The sequence below is a fragment of the Idiotropiscis lumnitzeri genome, chromosome 2 (assembly GCF_059441095.1).
Source record: "Idiotropiscis lumnitzeri isolate Australia: NSW breed Sydney's pygmy pipehorse chromosome 2, RoL_Ilum_1.0, whole genome shotgun sequence".
NCBI lineage: Eukaryota > Metazoa > Chordata > Actinopteri > Syngnathiformes > Syngnathidae > Idiotropiscis > Idiotropiscis lumnitzeri.
Window position 1 is genome coordinate 25,409,424 of NC_142392.1, and position 12,013 is coordinate 25,421,436.

At 44.4% G+C, this 12,013-nt stretch overlaps 1 pseudogene; it reads left to right on the forward strand.

Annotated features, from left to right (window-relative positions):
* Nucleotides 1-1,812: 1,812 nt before the first annotated feature.
* LOC148342089 (uncharacterized) lies at nt 1,813-11,654 on the forward strand (annotated as a pseudogene).
* The last annotated feature ends 359 nt before the right edge of the window (nt 11,655-12,013 follow it).

Consider the following 12,013-nt stretch of genomic DNA (forward strand, 5'->3'; position numbering starts at 1 on the left):
GTTTCTCACTTTTCCCCTAATGAGGTTTTGTGAGTTTTTCCTTGCCCTCCTGGGGGTTAAGATCACTGGATGTCGATTGTGGTTATGTAAAGCCCTTTGAGACTGTCTGTGATTAAGAGCTATGCAAATAAAATTGACTTGACTTGACTTGACCTGGGTGGAGTCACGTGACTACAGCCGCTCAAGCCGTTTTACAGGGGCATGAACATTGCTGCAGACTAAAAGGACTTCTTTTTTTTTTTAAACACCGAATTAACCGACATGGGCAAAATGATTTTATTAAATTTCGATCACGGTAAATTTTCGGTTTATTGCCCAGCCCTACGAGAATAGCAGCGATCCTTGAAGCTTAAAAAAAGACAAAAAAAACCCTGAAGGAACCGACTCTTTGTGGTAAGATGTAAATGTGATTTAGAATGAAATATGATATATTGAATTTTCAAAGCTCTTTTATTGACACAAGGCCAATGTGATCAGTGCATTGTGTCTGAGTGATGATGATTTGTTTTGGTGTTTACATCAAACATGTAAATAAAATTTATTGCCTTTGCCTGGAACAACATTTGTTAACGTTATGCTTTTCAGTTGTCTTTTAAATCGTACCTAATGGAAAAGGTGTGAGATGAAACGGTGCTGATGAAATCGGTTCCTTCCACAATCATCAATAAAATCACTTGTTCCACTTGCTCATGGCCTTCATTACGCTGTGTGAAAAGGTGAAAAACTGAACTAGAAGTTGAACTCTAAAAAGAAGAGGAAAGAGAAACGCAAATCGTCTAAGTTTCTCTCAAAGGTTTTGGAATGTCAGGAGTTGGCAGCTTGATGGTGACTGGAGTCAGCGTTTTTTTGTCACCCCGAAGGAGATGATCCGCATCACGCAGTTCGTTGCTGCTGCTGTCTTAATTGAACCCTGGAGGTCACCCGCCAGCGTCCCTGAATTTCACCGGCGGATATTCAGCTATCCCACGTCTGACCCCAGATTGTTGTGGAATTTTCATCAGTAAGGGAAGATCAATGAGATAGTCTGGAAAATAAATTGTCTTTTGGGTCAGTCTGCTGAGTGATCTCAGTGGGAGAGGTGCGTGGGAAGATACTGATGCACACAGGAAGATGAAGATTTATTTGACAGGAACTGTGTAATCTTAAAACAAAAAGATACTTTTTCTGCGTTGAGCCTACTTATCAGTCAAGGTCGTGTTGTTTTGGCTTCACAAAGAATTCTCTCGTACAAGAAGCTAAAGGCACTTTCTTCAAAAGCAGGTGGCCACAATAAATAACAAAAACCTTACTTGCTAAATAATTGTCCATAATATTAAGATTGAACAAAATAGTGACACAAATATTGAAAAAGTAAACAATGTCACGATTAAACATTGAATACTAAATTATTACTAAAACAGTTAAATGAATCTTGAAATAAATAATGAATCACAGTAGTTTAATGAATACTGAAACGAATAATGAAATATTTAAGTTAGTTAAGTTGTGAACACTGAAATCATTTTTTAAGACTATAACATTTAGAGAATAAAACAGTGATGTATTTTAATTTAAAATTCGCAACCACGTCGCTGGCGAAAAACCCTGTAAAAAGGCAAATATGTTGACATAAAGTTTCACTTTATCATGTCAACTGTTTATAATAGAGAAATACATTTGGAATACTGTCCAACCAACAACATGGTGTCAGATGTGAAAACAAAACCAGCAACAAAAGTAAAATTCAATACATCTCTCAAGTTCATATTTGGGAACTAAAATGTTTGTTCATGTGCATCTTAGGTATTTCTCTATGTTTAGAGGAAGATAACGATGATTTGCATAGCAAATGGCGCCATCTGTCGGTGAGTTGGTGACAGTGCTCCACACAGCCAGCAGCCAATCATATCACAGCGGGGTGTGGCCTGTTCTTCCGCTTTCGTGAGGAACAGGAAATCCTTTCATTGGGACTTTGAAAAACGATGCCATCTTTCTTTCATCTCGTCGAAGAAAGAGAAGCACACGAGTTATCGCCAAGCAAAGACCAAGTGCGGATTTTTTGGAATTATCATTTGAAAATGTGTGCTAGAACGACACCCAAGTACAAAGAGGAACTTTGTGAAATAAAAGAAGAGAACGAGCAACATCTTCAACTGCTGGGCGAAGGTTACAAGCAGCTTCGTGTTGTGCCACACAAAGCAGGTTTGTACACGTTTTACTCTCATTTGCTTTGTAAAGAACGACTTTCTATCGTTAGAAATATGCATCACAACATTAAGTTGTTTGGGGAAATGTGTTCAAGGTTATTGCCGTTTTATTTTTAATTATTGCCTTTTACTTGCCGGTTTGCTGAACATTTGTTTATGGCAAGTTAAATCAGTGCAGAAAATAAATGCCAAAGAATAACCAATAGTGGGGGGTAAACTCTGTGTTTTTTTCCCAGTTTAAAATTTGAACTGATTATTTAACATTTTACATATTCCGGTTTTTATACGTTGTGAAAGAAATTAAGTTTGTCATGTCATCATGTTTCAAAACTATGCTTACGGGTTAATAGAAGGTCACAAAAACATGGACCTCTTAAACAGGAAAACGTGAGTTCAGTGGTAAAAGAGTTGTGTCTATGCTGGCAGTTTAGCAGGAAGCCACAAAAACAGATGCACGTCTTGAACCGTGTTTGACAGGAAACCGTTTAGCTCGCATTGAACAGAAGTGTGGCCCAAACATGTCTTGTAAGCTGAAACCGTTCGAACAACAGGAAGAGTGTGGACGGGTCTGATGAAGTCAAAGTGTTCATGTTTTTCCATTATTTATGAGTTGACATATACAAATTGCTATGCTGTGCTTCAATAAAACGCCGCACAGGAGCGGGAAAGCTTTTCTCTTTGGCGGACTGCTCCTCGCAAGTGACAAAGACAATCTTGGCTCGGTGATTCATTTGTTCAGGCTTGTCTCGTTTTTTACAATAACTTCTCTGGCATATCTTGTTCAAGCAATTCCTTAAGGAATGATTCAACCTGACTCTAAAAACTGTGCACACTGCGGCAAAAAGATCAATGGCGTTGATGAATTTTAGTCGATAAAACACAAAATTTTTTTTTTTTTTGAAAAATCAAGTACGTGTTGGTCTTATTTATGAATTTTTTACTGGCTCGGTCAAGGAACCTCCGGTGGCTCTGCACTGTTCTGTGCACGTGTGCGTAGTTTCACCTCATCCAAACATTGAATGCATCCATCCAGGGTTGCACGGATCTCATCAGTGAACAAGCGCATGCTGCAAGAAATGCATCTGCATCTTTGGCTTACTATGGGCTTAAAAAGGGAGTACGCCACAACCCCCTTTTCTACCAACAAGTCCAGGAACATTTAGTTCCTGGTAATAAAGTTCCTGTGGCCCAGGTGGTTTGCATCTCCCCAGCAACTCATAGTTCCTGGTAATTTATGCAAATGACAATGTTGTGTTACTTTGTTACTCATTACTGACACCCTATGGCTGTTAAGCATCATTGCGGTTACGAAATAATTCAGTGAACTCATAATATTTTGGTGTATCTTAGTCGAATTTTAATACATATTGGATAACTTTAAAATATAGCGTCATTATTCAAATATGTCAACATGAAAGTCAGAGTGAAAGTGTTGTTGCTTAATGCTTATGTGTAGGGATTTTGTCTCTTCAAACATAATCTTTTTTAAATTTGATTTAGAAACAGAAATTTTATAAATATAAAAAGGGGAATGTCGGAACTTACTCGCAGGATAAATGTCATTTTGGGTAAAAAAAAAAAAAACCAAACGTAAATAATACAATAAATAGCGACTCTGATTCCAGGGCCCCTTGAATTCTTTTAGGGATCCCGATTATAATGGAAGCAAAAATACCCACGATGAAACTTTCTCTAAATGCAAAATGAAATAATTGTAAACATATTTCACTTGAAGGATTCCTATTCTATCAATGACATTATGTTGCAATGTCCCCCAGTGGTCTGTATCAATATGTTAGGGTCCCACAACAGGTGTTCCATCAGACGCACACGATAGCCTGTGTGTGCTAACTTCAGCTAGCTTCCAGAAACGTCTGTGACTAAGTCAGGAATGAAATAGGGCATCAGCCGCAACGTGCTTCCTTTTTAAATGCTCGTTTATCACTGTTGTGCTGCTATAGGGAGGTTTACATCGTAGGACGTAATTTTGTGAAATGCCCCCATGGTCCGGTCCAAGTTGGCGTCGCACGCATTGCTCCGTGTGCGGCAGGCACAAGTCAAGGTAGCACGGGAGAAACAATATCAGACAAAGTTGCCACATGAGGTTTGACTTGACCAAACCAAATTTGTCTTTCTGTGTCCTGCAGACGTCAGTGAAAACGATCTCCGTTCTGTGAAAGAGGAGCCAGACTTGACTCACATCAAAAAGGAGGAGGAGGAGGAGGAGGAGGAGATCAACAAGTCACCAGTGAACGTTGTCCATATAAAGACTGAAGATGAAAACAAGTATGAGAGTGAGGACAACAGAGGGGCGGAGCCTACAAGCAGCAGCTCAAGTCATCACATGACAACAGAAGGTGACGGCGACCACTGGGCGCCATCAAAGGCACATAATGAGGACACATTATCAGACGATGATGATGATGATGATGATGGGCAAGCCAAAGGTGAAAGGGCATGTCACACTGACTCATTATCTTCAAAGTTGTCTTTAAAAGGGCACAGAAAAACACACAGTGGTGAAAAACCTTTTTCCTGTTCAGTTTGTGGCAAAAGCTTCTCTCGAAAGTCTCATTTAGTAAGGCACACAAGAACGCACAGTGGAGAAAAACATTTTTCTTGCTCAGTTTGTGGCAAAAGCGTCTCTCGAAAGTCTCATTTAGTAAGGCACACAAGAACGCACAGTGGAGAAAAACGTTTTTCCTGGTCAGTTTGTGGTAAAAGCTTTTCTCAAAACTCAACGTTAACAAGCCACGCAAGAACACACAGTGGAGAAAAACCTTTTTCCTGCTCAGTTTGTGGCAAGAGTTTCTCTCAAAATTCAGGTTTAATATACCACAAAAGAATACACAGTGGAGAAAAAACATTTTCCTGCTCAGTTTGTGGAAAATGCTTCTCGAAAAAGACATATTTAACATATCACACAAGAACACACAGTGTTGAAAAACCTTTTTCCTGCTCAGTTTGTGGCAAAAGCTTCTCTCAAAAGTTTGATTTAACAATCCACACAAGAACGCACAGTGGAGAAAACCCTTTTTCTTGCTCAGTTTGTGGCAAAAGCTTTTCTTTTAAGACAAATTTAAAAACATACACAATTACACACTGGAGAAAAACCTTTTCCCTGCTCAGTTTGTGGCAAAAGCTTCTCTCAAAAGTTTGATTTAACAATCCACACAAGAACGCACAGTGGAGAAAACCCTTTTTCTTGCTCAGTTTGTGGCAAAAGCTTTTCTTTTAAGACAAATTTAAAAACACATACACAATTACACACTGGAGAAAAAACTTTTTCCTGCTCAGTTTGTGCCAAGAGGTTCTCTCAAAAGTCGTATTTACGACGCCACACAAGAACGCACAGTGGAGACAAGCCATTCAGTTGCAGCGTTTGTGCTAAAAAATTCTCCACTAAACGGAGTGCTAAGAGACACGATTGTGCTGGTGAGAATTGAAGCGATCCTTGAAGCTTAAAAAAAAGACAACAAAAAACTGAAGGAACTGACTCTTTGTGGTAAGATGAAAATTTTGATTTTGAATAAAATATGATACAGTGGAACCTCGGTTCTCGACCATAATCCGTTCCTGAACCCTGTTCGAAAAGCGAATTGTTCGAACACCGAAACCATTCCTTTGCTGCTTGCACTGACTTTCTTTGGAGGCATGATTAGAGGCTAAAACACTTCGTACACCTATATAAAACGCGAGAGCAAAACGCAGCACGTCCGCACGCGACAACAGTTGGTCAGAAAGAGAGAAAGAGAGCGATCTACACCCGTACGCCGCTCAGCCCCCACCCTCGCGTGCGCACTCACGCGTCATACCGGCATTCGAACTCCGAGGTTTGTTCGAACTGCGAAGCAAGAATTTCTCTTTTTTTTTGTTCGAACTCCGATTTGTTCGACCTCAGAGTCGTTCGAGAACCGAGGTTCCACTGTATATTGAATTTTGCAAAGCTTTTTTTTTTTTTTACATTAAGCCAATGTGATCCGTGCCAGAAGAACCATCAATGTCTGAGTGATGATTTTTTTTTTGTTTTTATATCAAACATTAAAAATGAAATTAATTGCCTTTGCCAAGAAAAACATGTGTTATCATTATGCTTTTCAGTTGTCTTTTTAATCGTACTTAATGGAAAAGGTGTGAGAAGAAACTGTGCTCATGAAATCGCTGCCTTCTACAATCATCAATAAAAAGACTTGTTCCACTTGCTCAACTGGCCTTCATTACGCTGTGTGAACAGGTGAAAAACTGAACTAGAAGTTGAACTATAAAAAGAACCAGAAAGAGAAACGCAAGCAGTCTCAGTTTCTCTCAAAGGTTTTGGTTTGTCAGGAGTTGGCAACTTGATGGCGACTGGAGTCAGCGCTGGTTTTCTCGCTGTGTTTGGCTGGCTCGTATATGTATGGTCCATTGAACAAAACTCAAACTCTTCAAATATCCCCTCACATACATTTAATATTTCGCTTTCTGAATAAATTTCTGACTAGCTAAAACCTCTTTCTAGGTTAGAAATCAGAATCAGAAATCCCTTTATTGTCATTGTACTCAAGTGTGCAACGAGATTAGAGGGCTCCCCTCTCCAGTGCAATACAACAATATGACAGACAAATATATAAATTAGATAAATAAATAAGAGAGTGCAATGGAATTTAGTACTGAATAGGGCATATAGAAACACATCACAATGCTGTTCTGCAAGGTAGGGGTGTTCTCGTGTGTGTGTGAGAGTTCAGTATGGAGATGGCTCTCGGAAAGAAACTGTTTCTCAGTCTATTGGTCCTCGGTTTGATGCATCTGTAGCGCCTGCCAGAGGGCAACAGGTCGAACAGGTGTGAGTTTGGGTGGGTATTGTCTTTGACGATGTTGAGAGCCCTTCTGAGGCACCGGGCGGTGTAGATGTCCGACAGTGAGGGGAGAGGGCAGCCAATAATCCTTTGCGCTGTTTTGACTGTCCTCTGGAGCCTCACTCTGTCCGCCTCAGTGCAGCCGCTGTACCAGGTGGAGACACAGTACGTCAGCAGGCTCTCGATGGACGAGTGGTAGAAGGCCAGCAGCAGCTTCCTGTCCAGGTTGAATTTCCTGAGGACTCTCAGGAAGTGCAGACGCTGGTGGACCTTCTTTACCAATGCTGTGGTGTTGTGAGTCCAAGAAAGGTCGTCGGAGATCTGTACTCCCAGGAACTTGAACGTGTGGACCCTCTCCACACACACGCCTTCGATGCAGAGGGGGGGCGGCACCGTCTTGTTCCTCCTGAAGTCGACGACAATCTCCTTTGTTTTTGCAGTGTTAAGGTGCAGTCTCTTGTCCTTGCACCAAGCCGTCAGCCTCTTTACCTCCTCTCTGTAGGCTGTCTCGTCACCTTCCGAGATCAGACCGACCACTGTCGTGTCATCAGCAAACTTGACGATGGTGTTGTTGCCATGGGCCGGGCTGCAGTCGTAGGTGTAGAGGGCGTACAGGAGAGGGCTCAGCACGCATCCTTGAGGGGAACCGGTGCTCAGCATGCGGGTGGAGGACGTGTAGGGGCCGAGCAACACAGTCTGGGGTCTGTTGGTCAGAAAGTCCTTAATAAAGATAAAGATAAAGATGTCCTTTATTAGTCCCACAATGGGGAAATTTGAGGTGTTACAGCAGCAAAGATATAGATCACACAGAGTCGGCGGCGTAATGTAGCCGTTAATGTATAACATTAGCAGCAGACATTCATAAAAAGCATGCAAATATACACAGTATAAACGTATCTAAGTGTAAGGAAACACTCCTAATGCCTGTCCATTATACAGAGGGGGAAACACTGTAATGATAAAAACTACTGAATGATTGAAAATACTGCAATGATAAAGATATTACACTGATAAAAGTACTGTAATGGTGAGAGTACTGAAATGACAGGAGAGTACTGCAATGATAGAAAATACTGCAATGATAAAAGTACTGTAATGGTAAAATATACTGCAATGATAAAAGTACTATAATGGTAGAAGTACTGCAACGATGGAAAAATACTGCAATGATGAAAGTATTGTAATAGTAAAAGTACCGCAATGATAGGAAATACCGTAATTATAAAAGTACTGCAATGATAAAAGTACTGTAATAGTGAACATCCTGCAGTGGTAGAAATACTACAGTGATAGAAGTATTGTAATAAGAATACTGTAATGGTAAACAAAATACATCATTGGTCGATGTTTAAGTACACCCTTGGCTGAAAGTACAGTAGTAGTGTATTTTGCATCCTAGGACTGCACAATTGCACTAATGCCCTCCCGTTTGTAGGCCTGACCCAATGTTCTTGTTAAAAAGTCTGACAGCAGTCGGCAGGAAGGAGCGGCGAAATCTCTCTTTGGTACAGCGAGGGTGTAAAAGTCTGTCACTGAAGGAGCTGTAAAGTGTTCTCAGAGTGTCATTGAATGGGTGGGCTGGTTTGTCCAGCATTGATGACAGTTTTGCCGTCATCCTCCTGCCCCCCACTGAGTCCACAGAGTCCAGGGAGCAGCCCAGGACAGAGCTGGCCCTCCTCACCAGTTTGTCCAGTCTCTTTTTGTCTCAGCCCGAGATGCCTCCTGCCCAGGAGACCACTCCATAGAAGATGACTGATGAAACCACTGAGTCATAGAAGTTCCTGAGGAGTGTTCCCCGAACGCCAAAGGACCTCAGCCGCCTGAGTAGGAAGAGTCTGCTCTGACCCTTCCTATAGAGAGCGTCTGTGTTGTCGCTCCAGTCCAGTTTATTGTTCAGATGAACACCCAGGTACTTGTAAGTTGAGACCCTCTCAACGTCTGTTCCCTGGATATTCACTGGTGCAGGTGGAGAGTGCCGACGCTTGCGGAAATCCACCACCAGCTCTTTGGATTTCCCAACGTTGATTTGGAAGCGGTTCTGCTGACACCAGTCCACGAACCCCTGCGTAACCCCTCTGTACTCCCGATCGTCATTGTCAGTGATGAGGCCGACAATCGCAGAGTCATCAGAGAACTTCTGCAGGTGACAGGTTGTGGAATTGTATTTGTAGTCCGAGGTGTAGAGGGTGAAAAGGAAGGGAGCCAGCACAGTTCCCTGCGGCGCTCCCGTGCTGCAGAGGAGCACGTCAGACACACAGTCCTGTGTTCTCACGTACTGTGGCCGGTTTGTGAGGTAGTCGTGAATCCATGTGATGAGGTGGTGGGCCACTCCCGCCTGCTCCAGCTTGTCTCCCAATAAGGCGGGCTGGATGGTGTTGAAAGCACTTGAGAAATCAAAGAACATGATCCTCACCGTGCCCCCCGCCTTCTCCAGGTGGAAGAGTGAAGTGTGGAGCAGGTAGATGATGGCATCATCCACACTGATGCCAGGCTGGTATGCAAACTGGAGTGGGTCCATTGAGGAGCTGACCAGGGGGCGCAGATGGACGAGGACCAGTCTCTCCAGGGTCTTCATCAGATGAGACGTCAGCGCCACTGGTCTGAAGTTGTTGAGCTCCTTCGGATGGGGTGTCTTTGGAACCGGAACCAGGCAGGATGTTTTCCACAGCTGGGGGACTCTGCCCAGCTTCAAGCTCAGGTTGAAACTTGTGCTGGACGATTCCACACAGCTGGTCTGCGCAGGATTTGAGGAGCTGGGAGCTGATCCCATCTGGGCCTGCCGCCTTCCTCGCCTTCATCTTCCTCAGCTGGTTCTTCACCTGAGATGTTGTGAGGAACAAGGCTGAGCAGGAGGAAGTGGTGGTTGTCTGATGAGGCTGGGAACTGGAGCCTGTGGAGAGAGAGAGGGGCGAGAGAGGGGGAGAGAGGGTCTTGTTCGCAGTGGCAGGAGGGGTGGGTGGGGGCTGCATCAGGGAAGCCTGAGCGGGGTCAGACATTTGATCAAACCTATTGAAAAATAGGTTCAACTCATTTGCCCACTGAAGCCCCCCCCCTTCTGGGTCTTACCTGGTTGTCCGTGGCCTGAGATGGTCTTCAGGCCCCTCCAGACATCCCTGGCATTGTTCCGCTGCAGTTGTTCTTCCATCCGCATCCTGTAGGACTTTTTCCCCTCTCGGATCCTCCTTCTCAGCTGACGCTGCACTCTCTTCAGCTCGTCCTTGTCGCCTGAAACAAAAGCCCTCTTTTTCTCCATCAGGAGAGCTTTAATGTCCGGTGTGATCCAGGGTTTGTTGTTGGAGAAACATCTTACAGTCCTGGTGAGAATGGTGTTCTCCATGCAGAAGTTAATATAGTCTGTAACTGTGTCTGTTAGACCATTAATGTCCTCACCGTGAGCTTCGCTGAATACCTCCCACACAGTTGTGTTGAAACAGTCCTTCAAGGCCTCCTCGGCTTCTCCGGACCATCGCTGAACTGTGCGTGTCACAGCTGGCTGCCTGCGGACGGGAGGTTTGTACACAGGCAGGAGAGCAACCAAGTTGTGTTCAGCTTTGCCCAGCGGGGGGAGGGGCAGTGACGTGTACGCCTCCTTGGTGTTGGCATAGAAGAGGTCCAATATTTTATTGTCTCTGGTTTGGCATGTTACATATTGTGTGAATGAAGGCAGAGAAGAGGAAGGAGAAGCATGATTGAAGTCACCAGAGATAAGGAGCAAGGCATTTGGGTGCTGTGTTTGTAGCCTGCTCACAGCTGCAGTCAGTACGTTACAGGCTGTCTCACCGTTAGCGGAGGGTGGCACGAACGCCGCCACCGCGATCACATGACTGAACTCTCGCGGTAAGTAGACCGGACGCATGCTAACAGCTATCAGCTCAATGTCCCGACTGCAAAGTTGATCCTTAACAGTTATGTGCCCAGGGTTACAACATCTATATCATTAACAAACACAGCCAGCCCTCCCCCTTTTCTCTTACCGCTCTCCAGTGTCCTGTCCGCGCGTAGTATTTGGAAGCCGTCCAATTCCACGACGGCGTCCGGCGTTAGCTCTGTTAGCCACGACTCCGTGAACACCAGCAAGCTAGCCTCCCGGAAAATCCTCTCGTGCCGGTTTCGCGCTGTTACCTCGTCCATTTTGTTGGGGAGGGATCGAACATTCCCCATGATAACGGACGGGAGGACGGGGTGGTATCGTCTCCTCCTTGCCTGGCGTTTAGCCCCCGCACGACATCCCCGTCTCTTCCTCCTCAGCTCGCGGGGGATATCGGGTCTCGCTCCGGGAGCCGACGCGGGGTTAGCACGGAGTGCTAACAGCTGATCTCTTGTGTACACGATCGATCCGTAGCTCCGAGTTTCGTCTCCGGACACGATCGCGCAAGAAATAGCCCCCAACAGCAGCAAAACCACCACAAGTTGTAGGTCCATTGCTGAGATGAGGTAAAAATAAAATAAAACAGGGTAAAGGGAAAAAACACACGAAAAAGGCTCAATAGTGAGCCACGCTGCTGTAAACAGGCAGCCACTCGCGTGGCGCCGGAACCGGAAAATGATAGAAGATCATGTGACAATTAGTTACACTTAGTAACACTTGATACTTATACTGCTCACTCAGGTGGGTGTGGTTGTTGAGTAGACTGTCCAGTGCCATCTTCAGCAGAGCAAAGTCACTCTCACGACCGCTCTCAAACACTGGTAGCGTTGGCTTTGGAATGCCAAAGGCAGAAGCGATCAGCATATCTGCTCCGAGTTGTGGCTGTAGACCAGAATAGGGGGCAGGTGCTGATGTAGGAGCCTGGAAGGGAATGGAAGAAGCTCGAGGATGCTCCCATTCTTGTCCTGTCTGCTGGAATGACGGGCCGTGAGTCGTATTAAGTTGCTCACTTTGTAGTGGAGCAGCCGCTCCATCATGGATCGTTGTTGGCGCTGCCGTAGGCAACGGTTGTGCTGCAGCAGCTGTTTGGACTAAATTAGGGGATTGTTGTTTGCCCATTG